The following is a 21381-nucleotide window of genomic DNA, read 5'->3' as shown; positions in this document are numbered from 1 at the left end:
CTTCAACTCGGGAGACGCGTACATCCGAGCTGCTCAAAATGGTCTTGCCAGAGCCACGGACCAGTATGTAAAGGATATACGGGTAAGAAAAATCTAATAATTATGTATATCAGTAGCCCCTGAGACTTGAAACAGTTGGCACAACTGATTTAAGGATCATTGTTTGCGTAGGTTCTTACGGAGAAGAATACCCAGTTGTCTCAAGAGCTGGAGGAGTGCAAAGCCCAGCTACGGGCTGCAGTTGCCGCAATGAAGGAGTCTGAGAAGGCCCCATCTGGTAACACTTGTTTCTATCAAAAAGAATGACATGTACCAGTTAGTATTCGGCATGCACGCAAATCTAACAATAGATTCTGCAGATGACCCCGGAGTGAATCCGGGGGTCGTGCGAGGGGATGAGCAACATGCTCAACGACAGCTAAAGGCTGGCGAGCGCGTGCTTACGCAGGTTAGGCGGGAGAAAAACGATCTCCAAGATGCCAATACCCGGCTGGGCGTTTAACTGAAAGATGTTCGAGCCCAGCTTGCGGACTCCGTAAAGGAGAACAAGAGGCTTCGACGCGGCATATTTAGTAAGTGCTTGAACGAACTTTTATAGAGTTCGGCGAAGAAACCGGCTAACAGAGTTATATCTGTAGGTATGCTGACGGGTCGTCCCGAAGAGGAGATGCCCGGATCTGCAGGCGATCTTCTGTAAGAGCTCTCACAACTGCACGAACAAGTTCGGCAGGTGATGCAGGGCATTGCCCAGGCCTTGTGGCCATCCGCCTCCCTGCTAGGAGGCATGGGGGAGCTCGTAGAGATGCTCAAGGGAGCGCGGCGGCGCTTCCGATTATGGAAGATATCGGCCTGCCGACAAGGTGCAAGGGAAGCCTGGGCCATGGTGAAGATGCGATATACCAAGGCTGACCCGAACCACATGGCCGAGGTCGGACCTGTAGGGTCCGATGGGAAAGAGATCCCCGTTAGTCTGGTATATGACCAGGTAAAATTAGCCGCAAAGTATTCCCAACAGGATTGTAGGCTAGACAGCCTTTTGGATGGTATAGAAGAAGAATTTAGTCAGTCTAAGTGACTGTGTACTTCAAATGACATATTTTGTCCCTAGTCGGATTGTAAATCATTTGTCATGGCGGACCTTTTCGCTTCGACCTCCGGACCCGACAATCCGGAGTGTATCCGAATACCCGCTCAGTTATGTAAAAACCGGGGTATGCGTGGAAACCAGGCGTAGGGGTCATAAGTGCTTGAACAGACAAGTACCCAACTAGCTATGTTATATTACATGGATAGTAAGAAACATCTTCCAGGGAGAATAGTTCCGTTAAGGGTTCCTTTCCCTGGGTACGCATGCATTAATGTGCATATCCGAACTGCGAAAAGAGACGCAGGATATAAACATCTGGGGGCATGTATTGCAATAAGTAAAAGTAATCTTTTGTTCACCGACCGAATATTCCCTTAAGAATGCTAGCTTTTGGCTCACCCAGTCTGAGGTACACCTCCGGCTGACCCGGCAGTAACAATCGCAGAGGTGCTCCCCTTATGCCCTAGCCGAATTAACGGGAACGTAGGGCATAAACACAAGAGCCAGGCAACCCAACTTGGCCAAAACTTAAGTCATATCGATGCATATAATGGCGAAGAAAAGGTACATGTGGAAAAGTAACACATGTGCAGGGGGCGTAAGGCCCGGAATATAATTATATTAAGCTTCTGTATAAGAAGCCCCCAGGTATAATGAGCACGCATGGCGCGTCAAGATTGTGTAGTCAAGATACACTTTAAGCTTTTAATGCCATGAAGAAAAAGGGAAGAAGGAAAGAAAAAAAGACAGATAGCGGATATATATATATATAAAAGGGCGGAGGTAAGGAGATGAACACAGAGTCCGGCACTAGGCGTAGAATCTTCGGAGTCTGGCCGCGTTACAAGGGTTTGGCTCGAGTCGATTGTCCGATGCATCACGCAGACGGTATGCTCCACCGGTGAGAACTTTATCAATGATGAAGGGACCTTCCTATTTAGGCTTGATCTTGTTCTTTTTCTTCTCCGGTAGGCGTAGAACAGTTTGCCGACGTTATATGTTTTGGCCCGTACTTCTCTGCTTTGATACCGTCGAGCCTATTGCTGATAGAATGCGGAGCGGACTTTTGCCACGTCACGCTCCTCCTCCAGGGCGTCCAAACTGTCCTGCTGATCAAGCTCGGCTTCTTTCTCTTCGTACATGCGCACTCGAGGTGAGTCTTGAATTATGTCGCAGGGAAGTACCGCCTCTGCGCCGTATACCATAAAGAACGGTGTGTATCCGGTAGTGCGGTTCGGCGTGGTCCGCAGCCCCCATAGTATAGAGTCGAGCTCCTCGACCCAGTGCGTATCTGATTCCTTCAAGGATCGCACTATCTGGGTTTAATGCCGCTCATAATGAGACCATTTGCCCGTTCGACCCGACCGTTTGTTTGGGGGTGATAGACGGAGGCATAATCGAGCTTAATGCCCATGTTGCCGCACCAAGATTTTACCTCGTCGTCTGTAAAGTTGGAGCCATTATCGGTGATGATGCTGTGGGGGACGTCGTAACGGTGTACAACCCTTGATATGAAGTCTATCACTGGTTCGGATTTGGCCGTTTTAACTGGTTTGGCTTCTATCCATTTGGTGAATTTCTCCACCATGACCAATAGGTATTTTTTCTTATGGCTTCCCCCTTTAAGGGGTCCGACCATATCAAGCCCCCAGACCGCAAAGGGCCACGTAATGGGGATTATTTGGAGAGCGGTAGGTGGCATATGGCTTTGGTTTGCAAAAACCTGGCAACCGACGCAACGTTGAACGAGGTCCTGTGCGTCTGCGTGGGCCGTCGGCCAGTAAAAACCTGTACGGAAGGCCTTGCTTACAAGGGCCCGATCTGCGGCGTGGTGGCCGCCAAGTCCAGCATGAATTTCTGCCAAAAGTTGCCATCCTTCCTCTTCGGAGATGCACCTTTGAAGTACTCCGGTAGCGCTTTTCTTATAAAGCTCTCCCTCATGGACCTTGTAGGCTTTAGACCGTCGCACAATGCAACGTGCCTCGTTTGGGTCCTCGGGGAGTTCTTGCTTATTTAGGTAAGCCAAGAAGGGTTCTGTCCACGGGGCGATGACCGCCATAATCACGTGGGCCGAAGGTGTTATTTCGGTGGCGGAGCCTTCGATTATGTCAGAGTGTTCGGGATATGGTGTTGTGGCCGGATCCGGACTGGTGTTGCCGGTCTCCCCTTCCCACACCACGGATGGCTTAAACAGCCTTTCCAAGAAGATATTAGGTGGGACAGGGTCGCGTTTAGCGCCGATGCGGGCGAGGATATCCGCCGCTTGATTATTTTCTCGGGCCACATGGTGGAATTCGAGCCCCTCGAACCGAGCTGACATTTTGAGGACGGCGTTGCGGTAAGCCACCATTTTTGGGTCCTTAGCGTTAAAGTCTCCATTTATTTGAGATATTGCGAGGTTCGAATCCCCACGCACTTCTAGGCGTCGAATGCCCATGGAGACTGCCATCCGGAGACCATGCAACAGGGCCTCGTATTCTGCTGCGTTGTTGGAGTCTGTGTATAATATTTGGAGTACGTATTGTACTGTATCTCCGGTGGGGGATGTCAGGACGACGCCTGCCCCCAGACCAGCCAGCATCTTAGAGCCGTCAAAGTGCATGATCCAATTGGAGTACGCGCCGTACTCTTTAGGGAGTTCGGCTTCTGTCCATTCGGCGACGAAATCAGCCAGTACTTGCGACTTAATGGCCCGCCGTGGTTTGTATGTTATGTCGAACGGGAGGAGCTCAATGGCCCATTTAGCAATCCGGCCCGTGGCATCGCGGTTATTTATTATGTCGTTGAGTGGTACTTCAGAGGCCACCGTAACTGAACACTCTTGAAAGTAGTGTCGTAATTTCCGGGATGCCATGAAGACCGTGTATGCTACTTTTGATAATGTGGGTACCGTGATTTGCATGGAGTGAGGACAGTGGATACATAGTATACCGGTTTTTGAAGTGGGAACTTATGTCCGTCCGTTTCTCGTTCGACGACGAGCACTGCGCTTACAACTTGGTGTGCTGCCGCTATATATAACAGCATTGGTTCGCCGACATTTGGCACGGCCAAGATTGGGTTGGTGGCCAAAACGGCTTTTATTTCTTCCAATCCGGCCGTGGCCGCATCCGTCCACTCGAAGTGTTTGGTGCATCGAAGAAGGCGATAAAGGGGTACTGCCTTTTCTCCTAATCGGGAGATAAAGCGGCTTAAGGCAGCCACGCATCCAGTTAATTTTTTGATTTGCTTGAGGTCTGTTGGGATAGCCAACTGTGACAGAGCTCGGATTTTAGCCGGATTTGCTTCAATTCCTCTACTGGAGACAATGAAGCCCAAGAGCTTTCCGGCGGGCACGCCGAAAACGCATTTTTCCGGATTGAGCTTGATGTCGTATGTTCGGAGATTGTCGAACGTGAGCCTCAAGTCGTCTATTAAGGATTCGACGTGTCTGGTTTTAATGACCACATCGTCTACGTATGCCTCCATTGTTTTGCCAATTTGTGTTTCCAAGCATGTCTGAATCATGCGTTGATAGGTTGCACCGGCGTTTTTGAGCCCGAAAGGCATGGTGTTAAAACAGAAGGGGCCATATGGAGTGATAAATGCCGTTGCGGCTTGATCGGACTCCGCCATCTTGATTTGATGGTATCCGGAGTATGCGTCGAGGAAACACAATGAGTCGTGTCCTGTGGTAGCATCGATAAATTGATCGATGCGGGGGACGAGGAAGGGATCCTTGGGGCAAGCCTTGTTAAGGTCCTTGAAATCGACGCATAGGCGCCAGGATTTGTCCTTCTTTGGTACCATCACCAGGTTTGCTAGCCAGTCCGGATGTTTTATTTCTCTAATGAATCCGGCCTCAAGTAACTTGGCTAGCTCCTCTCCCATGGCTTGTCGCTTAGGCTCAGAGAAACGGCGAAGAGTCTGCTTGACCGGCTTGAACCCCTTTAGAATGTTAAGGCTATGCTCGGCCAGCCTGCGTGGGATTCCTGGCATGTCTGAAGGATGCCAGGCGAATATGTCCCAATTCTCACGCAAGAACTCCCGTAGTGCGGCGTCTACTGTGGGGTTTAACTGTGCCCCGATGGATGCTGTTTTTGTAGAGTCCGTTGGGTGGACTTGGAACTTGACTATTTCGTCTGCTGGTTTAAAAGAGGTGGACTTGGGTCTTTTGTCGAGTATCACGTCGTCCTTGTCCACTGTGGAGCGCAGCGCGGTTAGTTCTTCGGCCGCAAGGGCTTCGGATAACGCCTCGAGGGCTAGTGCGGCGGTTTTATTTTCGGCGCGGAGTGCTATGTCCGGATCACTAGCTAGAGTGATGATTCCATTGGGCCCGGGCATTTTGAGCTTCATGTACCCGTAATGGGGTATAGCTTGGAAGATCGTGAATGCCTCCCGCCCTAGAAGGGCGTGGTATCCGCTACTGAACGGGGCCACTTGGAATGTGATTTCTTCGGACCTATAATTCTCCGGCGTGCCGAATACCACATCTAGTGTGATTTTTCCTGCACATTGTACCTCCCGACTAGGGATGATTCCTCTGAAGGTCGTGCTGCTTTGCTCAATGCGGCTTTTGTCTATTTCCATTTTTCGAAGAGTCTTCCGCTGCCACCGTCCATGAGCACTTTAGTAAGCCGGAAGCCGTCCACAATTGGACTAAGGACCAAGGCGGCTGGTGCTCGGGCTGTTCGGAATTTAGGTTCATCACTGGCATTGAAGGTTATAGCCGTATCGCTCCATGGATTTATTGCTGCCACGTGGCAGACTTCGGCAAGGCTGCGGAGTGCTCGCTTACGCCTATTATTTGAGGCGAAGGTCTCGAAGACTGTCAATACTGTATTGTTATTTTCCACGGGATGGTGCTCTGTTGTATTGTTGATGAGGATATCCTCGCCACTCTTGGCCACCTGCCAGAGTATCCAACATGCTCTAAGGCTATGTTGGCATGGTATCCACTGTGCTGTGAATTTTGCATGGCCCATTGAGCCATCCCTCCAATACAGTTCCACGCCCTATAGTGGGATTTTGTTTCTTTGTAATTGTATCGGGTGACTTACGAGAGTACACCCTTTTAGTTCGGACGGGGGATTCGGTGAGAGCCGGAGGGTCCCAGAATTTTGTTTGGGTTTTCCAGGCGCTTTCCATCGCACAGTACTTCTGTACTATGGTCGCCAAGTCAGCGAAGTGTGCTATGTGACGGTGACTTATGGGTTGAGGATTCCCTTGTCCGTGCAATTTTTGCAAAAGAATGAAATTGCATCTTCCTCGCGACAGTCCTTGACCTTGCTCATTACAAGGAGGAATCTGGCCCAATAGTGATGTACTGTCTCTTGGGGCTCTTGTCTAATGTGGGAAAGATCACTTATATCTGGGTGGGTGGGTAGATTTAGGTCTGAACCCTGACCCGATCTGAGACCCAGGGGCGGAGGAGCTTCCAAGCTTAGCAGTTCGGGCTCTGGGATGATGCCCAATAGATCTGGCCTGCTGTCTGATTCTAGGTTCAAAGCTTGGGGCATGTCCTCCCGTAGACGGGTATCCGGCTCGGAGAGCTCGGGAATCCGGACATAGTTTGTCCTCAAGATAGAGGAAGAATTGATGCGTTGCTCCTCCACCACCGCTATCTGATGGGTGACCGGCGGAGAGTGAATCTCCCTTTGGTCGGGTTTAAGCCCGATCCGATCATAGTCCATAGCGACTCCCAAGGCAGCGATGCGATCCAAGAGCTCGTTCAAGGAAGAGAGCTCCATTGGGTCCATCTGCTCGGCGAATCCCGAGCCGACGTGGAGGCTGTTTTTGATGACCCGAGAAGTCATCGTCGGCGCAACGGCCGAACGGGCTTTCGGGGGTTGAGTGCGACATATGCCAAAGGATGGCTTATCATGGTGGGAGCGAGTAGAACGTCGCCGGTGCCTGGAAGCGGGATGAGGCGTAGACACGAACGCCGGCGTACTTTACCCAGGTTCGGGGCTCTCCTAGGAGATAACACCCCTAGTCCTGCTCTGCGGGGTCTCCGCATGATCACTAAGGCACTAGTGAGTACAATGGCGTTCCTCGAGCTGTATGCTAGAGGTGGAAGAAGGCAAGGCTTGCTCTCCTTCCCCCTAGGTGCTGGTCTAATTCTAACAGGTTCCAACCCTTTGCATGGGTGCCCTGGGGGGTTTATATAGGCCTACCCTCCAGGGGTACAATGGTAATCCGGCTGGGAGTAGGACCCAGCTGTCAGTCTCTCTGGCCGCTGGCTTCTCCGCCGGCCCCTAGGGCCCGCCGCCTGGTGGGCCCCGCCGACTGGTCTGGTACGGCGCCGACAGGCTGCTCCCGCCGCTCGCGGGTCTTGCCGGTTGCTGATTACTGTAGCCGTGCTGTTAATGACGCGGGCTTGGTCAGGGGAGCGTGGCTACAGTTACGCCGCCTGGTGGGAGATCGCTGTAGCCACTCCGTGTCTTATCTGGTTAATGGTGCACAGGCCCCGAGGGGGGAGCGGGCCGCCTGCTGGAAGCCGGCCTCCCTCGAGTCCGACTGGTTCGGCCTCCGCCGTCTTCCGGGCCCTTGCTGCCTGGTAGGGCCCGCCGCCTGCAGGCCGTACCGATAGGCCGTCGTGGGAGCAGGGCTCCGCCTGCCTGCGGTGACGTCAGGGGTGGAGTGGCAACAGTGCCGCGCCGGGCGGAGATCTCCGCCTGTACGGTGCACTGTGGCCACGCCCGTCCCTGGATACGGGAGGGATGGGCTTCACTGTTGCCTTGCCCCATCTTGTCTTCTTAATGGGGGCGCAGACTTTGAGGGCGCCACGGGCCGACTGCTAGGGGCCGGCTTCTCTGGAAGCCGCCCACTAGGAGTCGGCTTGTCTTGATGCCGGCTTCTGGAACTCGGCCGTCTACGGGCAGCCGGCTATTCCTCCAGCCGGCCACCAGAAGGCGGCACTTCGTCTTGATGCCTTGAGGGGCGCAGCCAGCCCCGATGTCTTGGAAGGTTCAGGGACTCGGGTTAGCCTACCCGTGGCCCATTACTCCGACAGTAGTCCCCGAAGCTGGTGAGGTGCCGCGGCTAAGTAGTCGAGGAGCCTCAACAGTTTCCTTCTCCAAGTGCTTGAGGTGGAGCTTCGTCCGACTTCTGACGAGCCACCTGGCGGGAGTCGGCCTCGTCCATGCCGACATGTCCAAAACTCCGAATGCGACGGCGGGAACTAGGTCGCATGCTTGCTAAGCTTCCAGGCCGCCGCTCGTCGTGGGCAGGTCATGTGACGTCGAGCGGCCGGGCTGGTCTGCCAGCCCACGCGCGCGATGGGACGCGCCTGCGGGCGGGGTCTGCCACTACCGGGCCTCGGTACGTGAGCGGATCCGCTGCGGCCGAGGTGGGCGGTTGAGTTTCCCACGGAGTTACTGCGCGCAGTAACTCACGCGATAAAGGTGGGGGCATGGGGTCGTGGGCGCAGTAAATCCCACAATCGCCCCCTCGGCTCCGCAGCCCGTAGGCCTATAAGTAGGGGGAGGAGAGGGAGTGGCGGAGCACGCACGCCCTCCACCCCATTCTTGCCTCCTTCTTCTTCCTTTCGCCGCAGCACCTCCAAGCCACGCCGGGGCGCTGCCGCTGCTCGTCTCCGATGAGCTCGTCTATCAACCTCACGCCCCCCATGGCGCGCTCCGGAGCATGGGACGGCTCCGAAATCCATGAAGACCACATCGACTTCCGTCGCCAGACGTGGCGGCTACCCGGCAAATACTACGTGAAGGTTCGCCTTGCGCCGGAGAGGGAGATCTCGCCGGCACCGGAGGAGGGCGAGCGGTCGTCTTCCGCTCGCACTGCCTGCGCGGCCTCAGCCTGCCGACGAGCGGCTTCTTCCGGTCCTTCCTCGAGTTCTATAATCTTCAGCCGCACCACCTCACCCCGAACACGGTGGTGCTGTTGTCCGCCTTCGTCACTCTGTGCGAAGGCTTCCTCGGCGTCCTCCGCACCATCGAGCTTTGGGGGGAGTTCTTCTACACCAAGCTCAGCACCCTCGTCGCGGGCGTGCCGGCTCAATGCGGCGCTTTCATTGCGGTGCGGAGGCCAGTGGCCGAAAATCTGTTTCCTCCCATCACGCTGATCAAGTCGGTGAAGATGTGGCGGCGGTCGTACTTCTACGTGAAGAGCGTCTTCCCGGAGGGCAACTGGGTCAACTTGCCGGCTTACGTAGCCGGCCCGCCAGCTGGGAGGCGGCCCAACTAGTCGTACGGGGCCAGGACACTGTCGCCTTCTGGAGCCGCCGCAATCGCGCGGCTCCGGGTGTTGACACAGTCGTAGGGCCTGACCGGGCCTGACTTGTTGTCCGCCTTCGTGGCGCGCCGGGTGCTCCCGCTCCAGGGCCGCCCTCACATCATCTGTCAGATGAGCGGGCATTGGGACCCAAGCCGGCTATGCACCAAGGAGATGCCTCACGCAGAGGTAGCTCATATGGTGAACTACCTTGTGAACTGCGAGCTCACGGAAGAGTGGCGGTTCGGCAAGGAGCTGTATTCACGCGCCGACCCCCCCGCCTATGGTAAGTTATCTTTCTTTTTTCTCTATCTTTTTGTTGCCGAGTTCTGCCTGTCCAACCTGACCAATCGGCCTTTGAACAGAGCCCCCTCCTCCAGCCAGCCGCCGGCGCCGCCAAGCCGGAGCGTCAATTCCTCCCCGACCGAGCGGAGAGCGACGTGGATGACCCCGACTAGGGGGCGGCGGCCTTGGAGGACGACGCTGAGGGAGGAGGCGGTGAAGCAGGCGGCTCAGGGCTCAGAGCCGGCCTCGAGGACTGGCCCGACGACGATGCAGGGGAAGTCGCCCCGCGCCACTAGCCAGGGTCCGACCAGCCGGGCACGAGCTCATCTGCCACGCCGGATGCCCAGGGTCGTGCGAAAAAGCGCAGGGCCGCGCCGAGCTTGTTCGGCAGCCGGCCGAAAAAGCCCAAGGGTTCGGCCGCGGCGACCAAGCGGGTTGAAGCGGCCGCGAAGGCCCTCCGCTTCCGCAAGGCGGTGAAGGAGCCGCAGCTGGTTTCCGCGTAAGTACTGACTTCCTCTCGCACTTCCCCCCTTCCTTGCTGATCTTTCCCGAGTTTCTTTGCGTTGCTTCCCTTGATCTAGGGCCCCGCTCTCTCTTGAGAAGTCGGCCGCCGCCTCCATTGTTGGGTCGGCGGAGACCTCCACCACCTCCCGGCAAATCGATCCGGCCGCCGACCTTCGGGAGGCGACAGAGCGTAACGCGCAGGAGGCGCGTGAGGAGCAGGAGGCCGCCCGCCTGGAGAAGGCGGAAGCGGACAAGGCGAAAGCCGCCGCGCTGAAGAAGCTGGAGGAGGCCGAGGCTGCCGTCGTGGCACGGGAGCGACTTGAAGAAGCCACGCGCCGCCAGGAGCTGGTACTCGTTACTCCCTTGAACTCTGCGCCGCCACCGCCGGAGTTCGTGGCGCCGACTGGAGAAGCCGGCGACAGGCACCCGGTCATGGAGAGGGATGGCGGCGATGCCGCCATGCCGGACGTGATCGTGCCTCCACCGCCGCCATCCAGGAACATGGAAGGCGAGCAGCCGGCGGACCCGCCGGTGCCGCCAGTCGGAAATGAGGTGGTGACGGGCCCGACTCCTGGGGTCCGCACACCAACGCGCCGCCGGCTTGCAAAGGCGGCTTCGGCGCCATGCCCGCTGGATACTGGTGCCACGAGCTCCTCGATCCCGGATGCCGAGGCGTCCAGCGCCGCGCCCGTCGATTGGGTGCGGGGAGGTGGAATGGGCCCGTTGAATCGGGCGCTCCTAGACGTTGAAGACAAACTCCGGGCCGAGGCCGAAGCTCCCAAGCGCTGCAACACGGCGTTTCTAGACTCGCGAGAGGCCATCATGGTATGTTTCCTTCTTTCTTTGTTTGTGTTTCTCGTGCTTCTCTGTGGGGGCGCGCCAGCGCACTCACTGGGTGTAGTCCCCGAGTTTCGGGCCGGCTGCTGAGCAGGCGGCTCGGAACTTTAACCGGCAGGCTCCGAGTACTGACATTATCTAATATCTTCATTGCAGGACTATCACAACCTCCGTGCGACTGTCTTCAACTCCAAGGTTCAGGAGCTGAATCAACGGACCACCGGAGTAAGTCTTTTCTTTCTTTGCGGGGGCGCGCTGGCGCGCCCGCGGGCTGTAGTCCCCGAGATTCGGGCCGACTGCTGAGCAGTCGGGCCGGATCTCCCCGACAACTGCTCTTCTTTTCTGTTGATTTTGACGACTCCTTTCTCCGCGGGGGCGCGCTGGCGCACCCGCGGGCTGTAGTCCCCGAGATTCGGGCCGACTGCAGAGCAGTCGGGCCGGATCTCCCCGGCAACTATACTTCTTCTCTGTTGGCAACTGACGCCTTTTCCTTTTTCTATTTTCTGCAGAGGCCAACGCCGCCTTGCAGCAGCTGCTGGGCGAAGCCAACACCATGCTGCACGCCAAGGAGGTGGAGTGCGGCAAGCTGGCTGAAGAGTGTGACCGGCTGGTTACGCAACTGGCGGAGGAGGCGGAGCTTCTCAAGAAGGCTCAGAAGGAGGCGGAGGACAAGGAGATCAGCCTCCTTGCTGAGTTCGCGACCGAACGCTCCGCCTGGACCGACAAGGAGACGATGCTGACTTCCGGCTTTCACGAGATTGAAGACATAGTTGATGGTGAGCTTCCCTCTTTTTCCTTCTTCGAGCTGCCAGCTGCTGACCGAGCTAGCCTCTCGTCTCTAACTTTGGCTTTTTGCTTTCTGTTTTGGGCAGACTTCTTCCCTGGTCATTCGGACGCCCCCAATCAGGCCATCGAAGCTGATTGCGAAGGATGGAGGGCGGAAGGTGCACAAATCGCTGCCGACGCCCCCCGGACCCTTGGCGAGCAGCTCCTGAGCATCGAGGCCCGTCTTCGGCCGGCTCATCGGATGTTGCGCCGTCTTCAGCGTGTCGGCGCCCAGGCGATCGCCGCCCTGTGGCCGGACATGCCGGCACCGCGCACTCCCAGTCGGACTGCCGACTGGCTGGAGGTGGCGGCCAGCCGTCTTGAGGCCTGGAAGGGCTCCTCGGCCCGAGCTGGAGCGCGCCGAGCCTTGGAGTTTGTTAAGGCGTGGTACCCTGGGCTAAATCTAGCCCAACTGACCACGTTTCGGCAGGAGACCCAGGAGGAGCTGGTGGCAGTAGAGGATGACCTTGTCAAGCGTGCGGCGGCAATCGCTGAGTACACCAACACCAGCGTCTTCATCCCGGAGCGGGCCGAGAACGGTGCCGAGGCGCCACCAGAATGGTTCGGGCTGAACCCGGAGGATGGCAAGGACTCGGCCGAGGTGATCGACTCCAGCGGCGAGGAAGAAGACGAGGAGGAGGAGGAAGGTGGAGAAGAGGCGCCAGAGGTCGGAGCGGACGACCAGCCTCAGCTCGACCGCGCTTCCAGCAACGAGCCACGCCCGAGCAAGCCGGCTGCTACTGAAGGCGGTCAAGCGGAGACCGACCAGCCGGCCGCTCCACCAACCGGCACCACCGACTCCTCCGCTCTCCCAAAGCCGTCTGCTGCTTCCTGGGCCGCCAGTTTTATCTTTGTTTTTACCTGTCTATCAGTCTCGAGAAACTCTGTTAATCTCGCACAATTCCACCCGCGGGGTGTATTTCAGACTTATGTTGAATGTCGGCCAAGGGCCTTTTGATGTGTAAATATATTTGCCCTGTTCTATCTTTCCTTGCTTTGCACTATTTTGGCTTTTTTTTCTTTGCCGCCTTCCCTTGGTTGCCGTCTTACCAGCCGAACAGCCGCTCTGCGGACTGTGGCTGGGTCAAGTACTTAGCCACTTTTGGGAAGGCAAGTACTTAGCCGGCTAGAGTTTTCTGGCAAGTTAAGTAAAAACCGGTCGGCCGGCTGCTTGGCAGCCGGTCGGTGAGGCGAGAAGCCGGCTTGGACTATCTGTATGCTTTAGGTCCTTAGCCATTTTTCATGCAGACACCCTTTTCGCCTTAGCTCCTACCGACCGAACAGTCGCTCTGCGAGCTGCGGCCTTTGGCAGGAGAAAGCTAAGGTGCCAACACATTACTTGTCCGGCTGCAGGAAGCATGTCATAGTACAAGGCGGCAAGTCCCCGGGTCGACTGGTCGAACCCGGTGCCGGACGGACTAAAAGGGATAACGCAAATGACAGGCGTAATACTTATCATATAGATAAAAGAGCGCAGTCCCCGAGCTCTTCTCGGGGGACCCAGAGTCTTTGTACTTAATACAAAAGTTGGCGTGGTACATACTGCATCAACTGTAAAACCTTCGAAGGAGGTTTGCATTCCATGGTCGCTCCGTCTCCTTGCCGGAGTCATCTCTTTTGCGCGCTCGAGGCTTCTGAGCGTCGATGAGGAAGTAGGAGTCATTGCCCAACACCTTGCTGATGATGAAGGGGCCTTCCCAAGGTGCCGAGAGCTTGTGCTGGCCGGCTGTTCACTGGATCAGCCGGAGCACAAGGTCTCCTTCTTGGAAGGATCTTGGCTTGACCTTTCGGTTGTAGTATCAGTGCAGATTCTGCTGGTAGATGGTGGACCGGCTGAGTGCCAACAGCCGGCCCTCTTCTAGCAGATCGACGTCGTCTTGTCGTGCTTCTTCTGCCTCCTCTTCGGTGTACATGGTGACTCGAGGGGAGTCGAATTCTATGTCCATCGGGATGACGGCTTCGGCACCGTAGACGAGGAAGAAAGGAGTGAAGCCGGTTGACTTGTTCGGGGTTGTGCGTAGACTCCAGAGGACGGCCGGCAGCTCGTCGAGCCAGCAGCCGGCCGAACGCTCCAGAGGCTCGACCAGTCTGGGCTTGATGCCGGACAAAATGAGGCCGTTTGCTCGCTCCTCTTGGCCGTTTGACTGCGGATGGGCAATGGATGCTAAGTCCAGTCGGATGCCCTGCGTCGCGCAGAAACGGGCCAAGGCACCTTTGGCAAAGTTTGTGCCGTTGTCGGTGATGATGCTGTGTTGTATGCCGTACCGGATGGTGATGTCGGAGATGAAAGTCACAGCAGTCGGACCATTCAATTTCTTAATTGGCTTTGCTTCTATCCACTTGGTGAACTTGTCCACCGCGACAAGCAGATGAGTCATGCCGCCGCGCTCCATCTTGAACGGTCCCACCATGTCCAGGCCCGAGACCGCAAAGGGCCAGGCAATGGGGATAGTCTTGAGTGCAGAAGCCGGCTGGTGTGGCTGCGAGTGGAACTTCTGGCACCCTTTGCATTTCTGGACCAGATCTTTGGCGTCTTCTAGAGTAGACGGCCAGAAAAAACCGTGGCGGAAAGCTTTGGCCACGAGTGCTCTTGAGGCCGCGTGGTGGCCACACTTGCCTTGATGAATATCTTTGAGGATTGCTTGGCCTTGCTCCGGCTCCACGCAGCGCTGGTAAACACGAGTGACGCTGCGCCTCACGAGTTCTTTATTGACGATGGTGTATGCTGCAGCTCGGCGTTGCACTTGTCGGGCCGAGATCTCATCAGTCGGCAGCTCTTTGTTCACTAGAAAATTGAAGATGGGCTGAGCCCAGGAAGGTGCTGCAATTTCTTCAACTGCTAGGACTACTACTTGCACGAGGGCGGTTGGGCCGGGAGGCGGTGGGCTGGAGTCGGCCGCCACTTGCTGAGTTGATGAAGTCCCAGGGTCGACTGTTGCAGTCCCGGGGTTGGGTTCTGAAGTCCCCGGGCCGGGTTCTGAAGTCCCCGGGCCGGGTGCGACTGCCGCGGCCCCCGGGCCGCCTGCCGAAATCCCCGCGCCGGCTGCTGGGGCTCTCAAGTCGGATCCGACTGCTTCAGGAGGGGCCGGCACGAAAATGGAGTCTGACTCTGGTGACGGCTTGACGGATGGCTTGAGGAGGCGTTGCAGGGCGACGCCGGCTGGTATTGCTTGCCGGGTGGAACCGATTCGTGCCAAGGCATCTGCTTGCTCATTGTCATTCCTTGGCACGTGGAGAAACTCGCACCCCTCAAAGTATCCACTGAGTTGCTGCACGAGGAAACGGTAACTCGCCATATTTGCATCCTTGGCGTCCCAGTCGCCTGACGACTGCTGGACCACCAAGTCGGAATCACCATAGAACAGGATCCGGCGAATGCCGAGTTCCTTGGCAAGCCGGAGCCCGTGAATGAGTGCTTCGTACTCAGCGATGTTGTTGGAAGCGACGAAATGGATCTGCGGCACATATCTGAGCTTGTCGCCTTTGGGAGAGGTGAGCACGATGCCGGCTCCCAAACCGGTGTGTGATACGTCTCCAACGTATCTATAATTTTTGATTCCTCCATGCTATATTATCTACTGTTTTGGACATTATTGGGCTTTATTATTCACTTTTATATTATTTTTGGGACTAACCTATTAACCGGAGGCCCAGCCCAGAATTGTTGTTTTTGCCTATTTCAGAGTTTCACAGAAAAGGAATATCAAACGGAGTCCAAACGGAATGAAACCTTCGGGAACGTGATTTTTAGGAAGATTATGATCCAGGAGACTTGGACCCTACGTCAAGAAACAAAGGAGGAGGCCACGAGGTAGGGGGCGCGCCCTCCACCCTCGTGGGCCCCCTGTTGCTCCACCGACGTACTCCTTCCTCCTATATATACCTACGTACCCCCAAACGATCAGATACAGAGCCAAAAACCTAATTCCACCGCCGCAACCTTCTGTACCCACAAGATCCCATCTTGGGGCCTGTTCCAGAGCTCCACCGGAGGGGGCATCCATCACGGAGGGCTTCTACATCAACACCATAGCCTCTCCGATGAAGTGTGAGTAGTTTACCTCAGACCTTCGGGTCCATAGTTAGTAGCTAGATGGCTTCTTCTCTCTTTTTGGATCTCAATACAATGTTCTCCCCCTCTCTCGTGGAGATCTATTCGATGTAATCTTCTTTTTGCGGTGTGTTTGTTGAGACTGATGAATTGTGGGTTTATGATCAAGATTATCTATGAACAATATTTGAATCTTCTCTGAATTCTTTTATGTATGATTGGTTATCTTTGCAAGTCTCTTCGAATTATCAGTTTGGTTTGGCCTACTAGATTGATCTTTCTTGCAATGGGAGAAGTGCTTAGCTTTGGGTTCAATCTTGCGGTGTCCTTTCCCAGTGACAGTAGGGGCAGCAAGGCATGTATTGTATTGTTGCCATCGAGGATAACAAGATGGGGTTTTTATCATATTGCATGAATTTATCCCTCTACATCATGTCATCTTGCTTAAGGCGTTACTCTGTTTTCATGAACTTAATACTCAAGATGCATGCTGGATAGCGGTCGATGAGTGGAGTAATACTAGTAGATGCAGGCAGGAGTCAGTCTACTTGTCTCGGACGTGATGCCTATATACATGATCATACCTAGATATTCTCATAACTATGCTCAATTTTGTCAATTGCTCAACAGTAATCCGTTCACCCACCGTAAAATACTTATGCTCTTGAGAGAAGCCACTAGTGAAACCTATGGCCCCCGGGTCTATCTTCATCATATTAATCTTCCAACACTTAGTTATTTCCTTTGCTTTTTACTTTGCTTTTATTTTACTTTGCATCTCTATCACAAAAATACCAAAAATAGTATCCTATCATATCTATCAGATCTCACTCTCGTGAGTGACCGTGAAGGGATTGACAACCCCGTATCGCGTTGGTTGCGAGGAGTTATTTGTTTTGTGTAGGTACGAGGGACTCGCGCGTAGCCTCCTACTGGATTGATACCTTGGTTCTCAAAAACTGAGGGAAATACTTACGCTACTTTGCTGCATCACCCTTTCCTCTTCAAGGGAAAACCAACGCAGTGCTCAAGAGGTAGCAGTGCGCATCTTGGAACCATCAAAATGCATTCGCCAATGGGTGGAGTCTGGCGCTGGCGGCAGGTACTGGGTCTCAGCCCAATCAACAAGGAAGTCGGCCTGTGCTTGTGACTTGATGGCGATGCGAGGCTGGTAGTAGATGGTGTAGGGGGCCAAATCTATGGCCCACTTGGCCACTCGGCCCGAAGCATCTCGGCTTCCAATGATCTCGGCAAGCGGAGCTGTGCAAACCACAGTGATTGGGTGCTCTTGGAAGTATGGCTTCAATTTCTTAGCAGCAAAGTGCACACCGTAGCACATCTTCTAGTAGTGGGGGTAATTTGCTTGGAGGTGGATAGCACTTCGCTTAGGTAATACACCGGTCTCTGGACTGGTAGTGCTTTGCCTTCTTCCTTGCGTTCCACCACTATGACTGTGCTGACCACCCGGCTGGTAGCGGCAATGTAGAGGAGCATGGGCTCCTTAGGAGTCGGAGCCGCCAGGACGGGCGGGGTGGTTAACATCTTCTTGAGCTGGAGAAAAGCTTCATCCGCCTTGTCATTCCACTCGAAAAAAGTGGTCTTCTTCATGAGTTGGTACAGGGGAAGAGCCTTCTCGCCCAGCCGACTGATGAAACGGCTGATGGACACCAAGCAGCCGGTGAATTTTTGCACGTCCAGCAGTCGGGTGGGCACTTCCATCCTCTCAATGGCCTTGATCTTCACAGGGTTGCACTCTATGCCGCGCTCTGAGACCAGAAAGCCGAGAAGCTGGTCGGCTGGTACTCCAAAGACGCATTTCTCCGGGTTGAGCTTGATCTGAAATCGGCGCAAGTTCTCAAAGGTCTCCTTGAGGTCTTTTAGCAACGTTCCATGCTTCTCCGTCTTCACCACCACATCATCCACATAGACATGGGTGTTTCTGCCGAGTTGCTTGAGGAGACACTTCTGCATGCAACGCTGGAATGTGGCGCCGGCATTCCTCAAGCCGAACGTCATGGTCAGGTAGCAAAAGGCTCCAAATGGCGTGATGAAGGCGGTCTTTAGCCCGTCGGCCGGGTTCAGCTTGATCTGGTGATACCCTGAGTATGCATCCAAGAAACTCAACAGCTCACATCCGGCTGTGGAGTCTATCACTAGGTCAATTCTTGGCAAAGCAAATGGGTCTTTGGGGCAGGCTTTGTTGAGGCTGGTATAATCAATACACATACGCCACTGCTTGTTTTTCTTCAGCACGAGGACTGGGTTGGCTAGCCACTCTGGAAAGAACGCTTTCATGATGAAGCCGGCTGCCAGCAGTCGGGCTATCTCTTCTCCAACAACTCTTCTCTTCTCTTCTGACAGGCGGCGCAAGGGCTGCCTAACTGGCTTAGCATCAGGCCGGACATGCAATTTGTGCTTGGCGAAATCCGTCAGAACACCCGGCATGTCTTTGGGAGACCATGCAAAGATGTCCCGATTCTCACGGAGGAAATCGACGAGCTCGCCTTCCTATTTGCTGTTAAGGTTTGCTCCTATGACAGCGTGCCTCTCCGGGTGCTCCGGGTCCAAGGGTATCTTCTTTGTCTCTTTCGCAGGCTTGAACGAGCCCTCGGCTTCCGACTCCTTGGGGTTGGGTGATATTTCCGGCTGCTTGCCTGCCATTGCGACGACTCGGTCAAGGAGCCGCTTTTCAGACGCGATCATGAGGGACTCGGCTAACCGGCTGCTCTCTGCTGCGCAGGCGGACGACTTCTTGTACTCTCCTGCTATGGTCAGGATCCCCTTGGAGCTCGGCATCTTCATCTTGAGGTAGGCATAGTGGGGGACCGCCATAAACTTGGCCAGCGCGGGCCGACCAAGCAATGCATGATAGGGGCTCTCAAGGTCCACCACCTCGAACTAGACTGGCTCTCGGCGGAAATGATTCTTGTCCCCGAAAAGGACGTCTATCTGAGTCTTGCCGATTGGTGAGCAGGAAAGGCCTGAAACAATGCCATGGAAAACAGTCCGGCTGGGCTGAAGATGTCTCTGCTTGATTCCCAACTTCTCTATGGTATCTTTGTACAGGATGTTGATGGTGTTGCCGCCATCTATCAAAACTCGGGAGAAGCGAGCAGCCCGCCTCTCGTGGTGAAGGTGGCATCCAACACCAGAGCGTAGGAGCCAGGATTAGGCATCACTTCCGGGTGGTTGGCTCTGCTCCAGCTGATGGACTTGTCAGACCAGTGCATGAATTCGGGGGTCTCCGACGCCACTGCATTCACTTCGTGTCGTTGTTGCCATCTGCTGTGCCTGTCGCCAACCAAGCTGGTGAACACGACGTAGGCTCCGTGCTCCTCAGGGTATTCGTCTTGTATCACTCCGACCGGCCGGACCGCCGGCTGCTGGGGAGGAGGAGGCGGTGGGCCGGCAGGCGGAGGAGGCTGGAGTCCGTCACCCTTGGCGATCCTGGTGAGCCAGTGGCACTTCCGAGTGGTGTGATTGGACGGCTTCACGCCGTTGTAGAACTTGCAGGGCGCGTCGAGGGTTTGCTCGTACGAGAAGACGGGTAACCAGTTGGGCTTGCCACCCTTCTGACGCTTGGGAGGAGGCTGCCCCTCCGGTTGCTGATCTTCGACCGTTGCCACCTGCCGGCTAGTGGAAGCCGGCTGCATGGCCTTGCGCTTGTTGTCATTTGGTTGCTGTCGCCGACTGGTGTCACCAGCCGGGGTCCGAGGATCTTGGGGGGGGGGGCACCTTGCCCGACACATTGACTTGGATCTCCGCCTTCATAGAGGAGTCGGCCGTGACGTATTTGTCTGCTATGACCAGCAGTTCGTCAAGGGTCACCGGCTCATCGCAGAGAAGCTTGTGCTTGAGGAGGGTGCCCTCTCGGCATCCGGCAGTGAAGTACTCGATGGCCTGCACCTCGTGCACGCCCTCGCAAGAGTTGCGCAGCTCGGCCCAGCGCATGAGGTAGTCGCGAGTCGACTCGTTGGGGCGTTGGATGCACAAGGAGAGCTGGCGAGGCTTGGGCGGCCGCTTGTACGTGCTGGTGAAGTTGCGGACGAACGCTTCAGTGAAATCGACCCAGCTGTTGATGCTGTAGGGCTTCAGGCTGTTCAGCCATGTCCGGGTCGTGCCCTGGAGCATGAGCGGAACGTATTTCATGGCAACGCGCTTGTTGCCGTTCGCGATACTGACGGCTGTGGAGTAGTCGACCAGCCGGTCCTCCGGCTTCACGGAGCCGGTGTACTTGGGTGTGTCTCTCGGGAGCGTGAACCCTTTGGGGAAAGGTTCATCTTGGATGTGGGGGCTGAAACAAGGCGAACCCAGCTCATCTTCTTCTTCTAGCGCCAGGGATCGATTGAGGCGATCGATCCGGTGGCGGGCATCGTTTTCTCCGATTCCTTCCCGGCGGCCAAGGCGGTCGCTGAGTGACGGGTGATCAACAGGCGGCGGGGAAATGCGTCTCTCCCTGCGAGGAGGAGGAGGCGGACAGTCGTCTCGCTGCTACACTGCTCTTGGGCGGCCGTCTTGGTCGCGCTCGATGGTTATGCGAGTCCGGCTGCGGCTGGCAGCCGGCTCCTTGTCTCTTCTATCGCGGGCGCCACCAGTCGGCGTCCGGGATGTCGCGCCTTGGTCTCGGCGGGGAGGCGGGCCGTCGTTTCGCCGGTTGGGCGCTTCGGTGCGGCACCCGGCGTCGTGTTGCTCAGCAGCGGCGTCGAGGAGCTGTTGTACCCGCTCCGTCATGTGGCGACGCTCGTCGCCCTCGAGCTTGTCTAGCTCGTCTCCTGCCGCCTGGGCAGCTCGTATGTTTTCGGTAGGCGTGGCGTAGACGGGGCGATCTGTCCCGAACATGCTGGCGATGGTCGCGCCACGCTGCCGAATCTAGCCGATGCGGCTAGGCCCACCAGGAACTGGCGTGCCACCGACAGCTCGGTCCATCTCACGCTGGTAGGCCTCCGAAAGGCGTCTCATGCTGGCCAGCCGGTTGGCGCTCTCGACGAGCTGGACACGGTGGGCCTCCAGCGTCTCAGCGTCGGCGTCTTCCGGGATGGGCGCAGTTAGGTCTTGCATCGCCGATTGCAACGGATCCTGGCCACCTCCGCCAGAGTGCTCGCCGTGGCTGATGACGAGCACTTCCGTGGCGGTGCTGCCGCCGCTGTCCGCGCGAGGAAGCGGCTCATCGTAGACCACCACGTTGGAGGGGAACGCGTCGAGCGACGCTGTGTCGGAGTCGGCCAACATCGGGTCGGTGGAGCCAACCGACTCCAAGTCAGCAGCAGGCTCGTTGGCGACGTGGAGCTGATCGAGGAGGCTCACAAGGCGGCTCTCAGGGCCATCGGTGCCCGTACCAGACGCGGGCTCGTCGGAGAGGGGAATCTCGCCAACAAGATCGGTGAGGCAGCTCGCCGCGCAGGCAACCTCCGCGCCACGCAGCGCGTTGGTGCAGACGCCATCCGGCGTGTCGGGCTGGCTGCGCTCGCCAGGAAGGAACAAGGTTCCCGTCCAGAGCAGGTCTCTGGGAGACGGTGCACCTCGCCCCACGGTGGGCGCCAAATGTCGGGGTTTGGGTGCGACATATCCCAAAGGATGGCTT

The sequence above is a fragment of the Triticum aestivum genome, chromosome 5D, assembly GCF_018294505.1.
Source record: "Triticum aestivum cultivar Chinese Spring chromosome 5D, IWGSC CS RefSeq v2.1, whole genome shotgun sequence".
NCBI classification, from domain to species: domain Eukaryota; kingdom Viridiplantae; phylum Streptophyta; class Magnoliopsida; order Poales; family Poaceae; genus Triticum; species Triticum aestivum.
The sequence above is the reverse complement of the archived record's forward strand: the minus strand, read 5'-3'. Positions refer to the sequence as shown.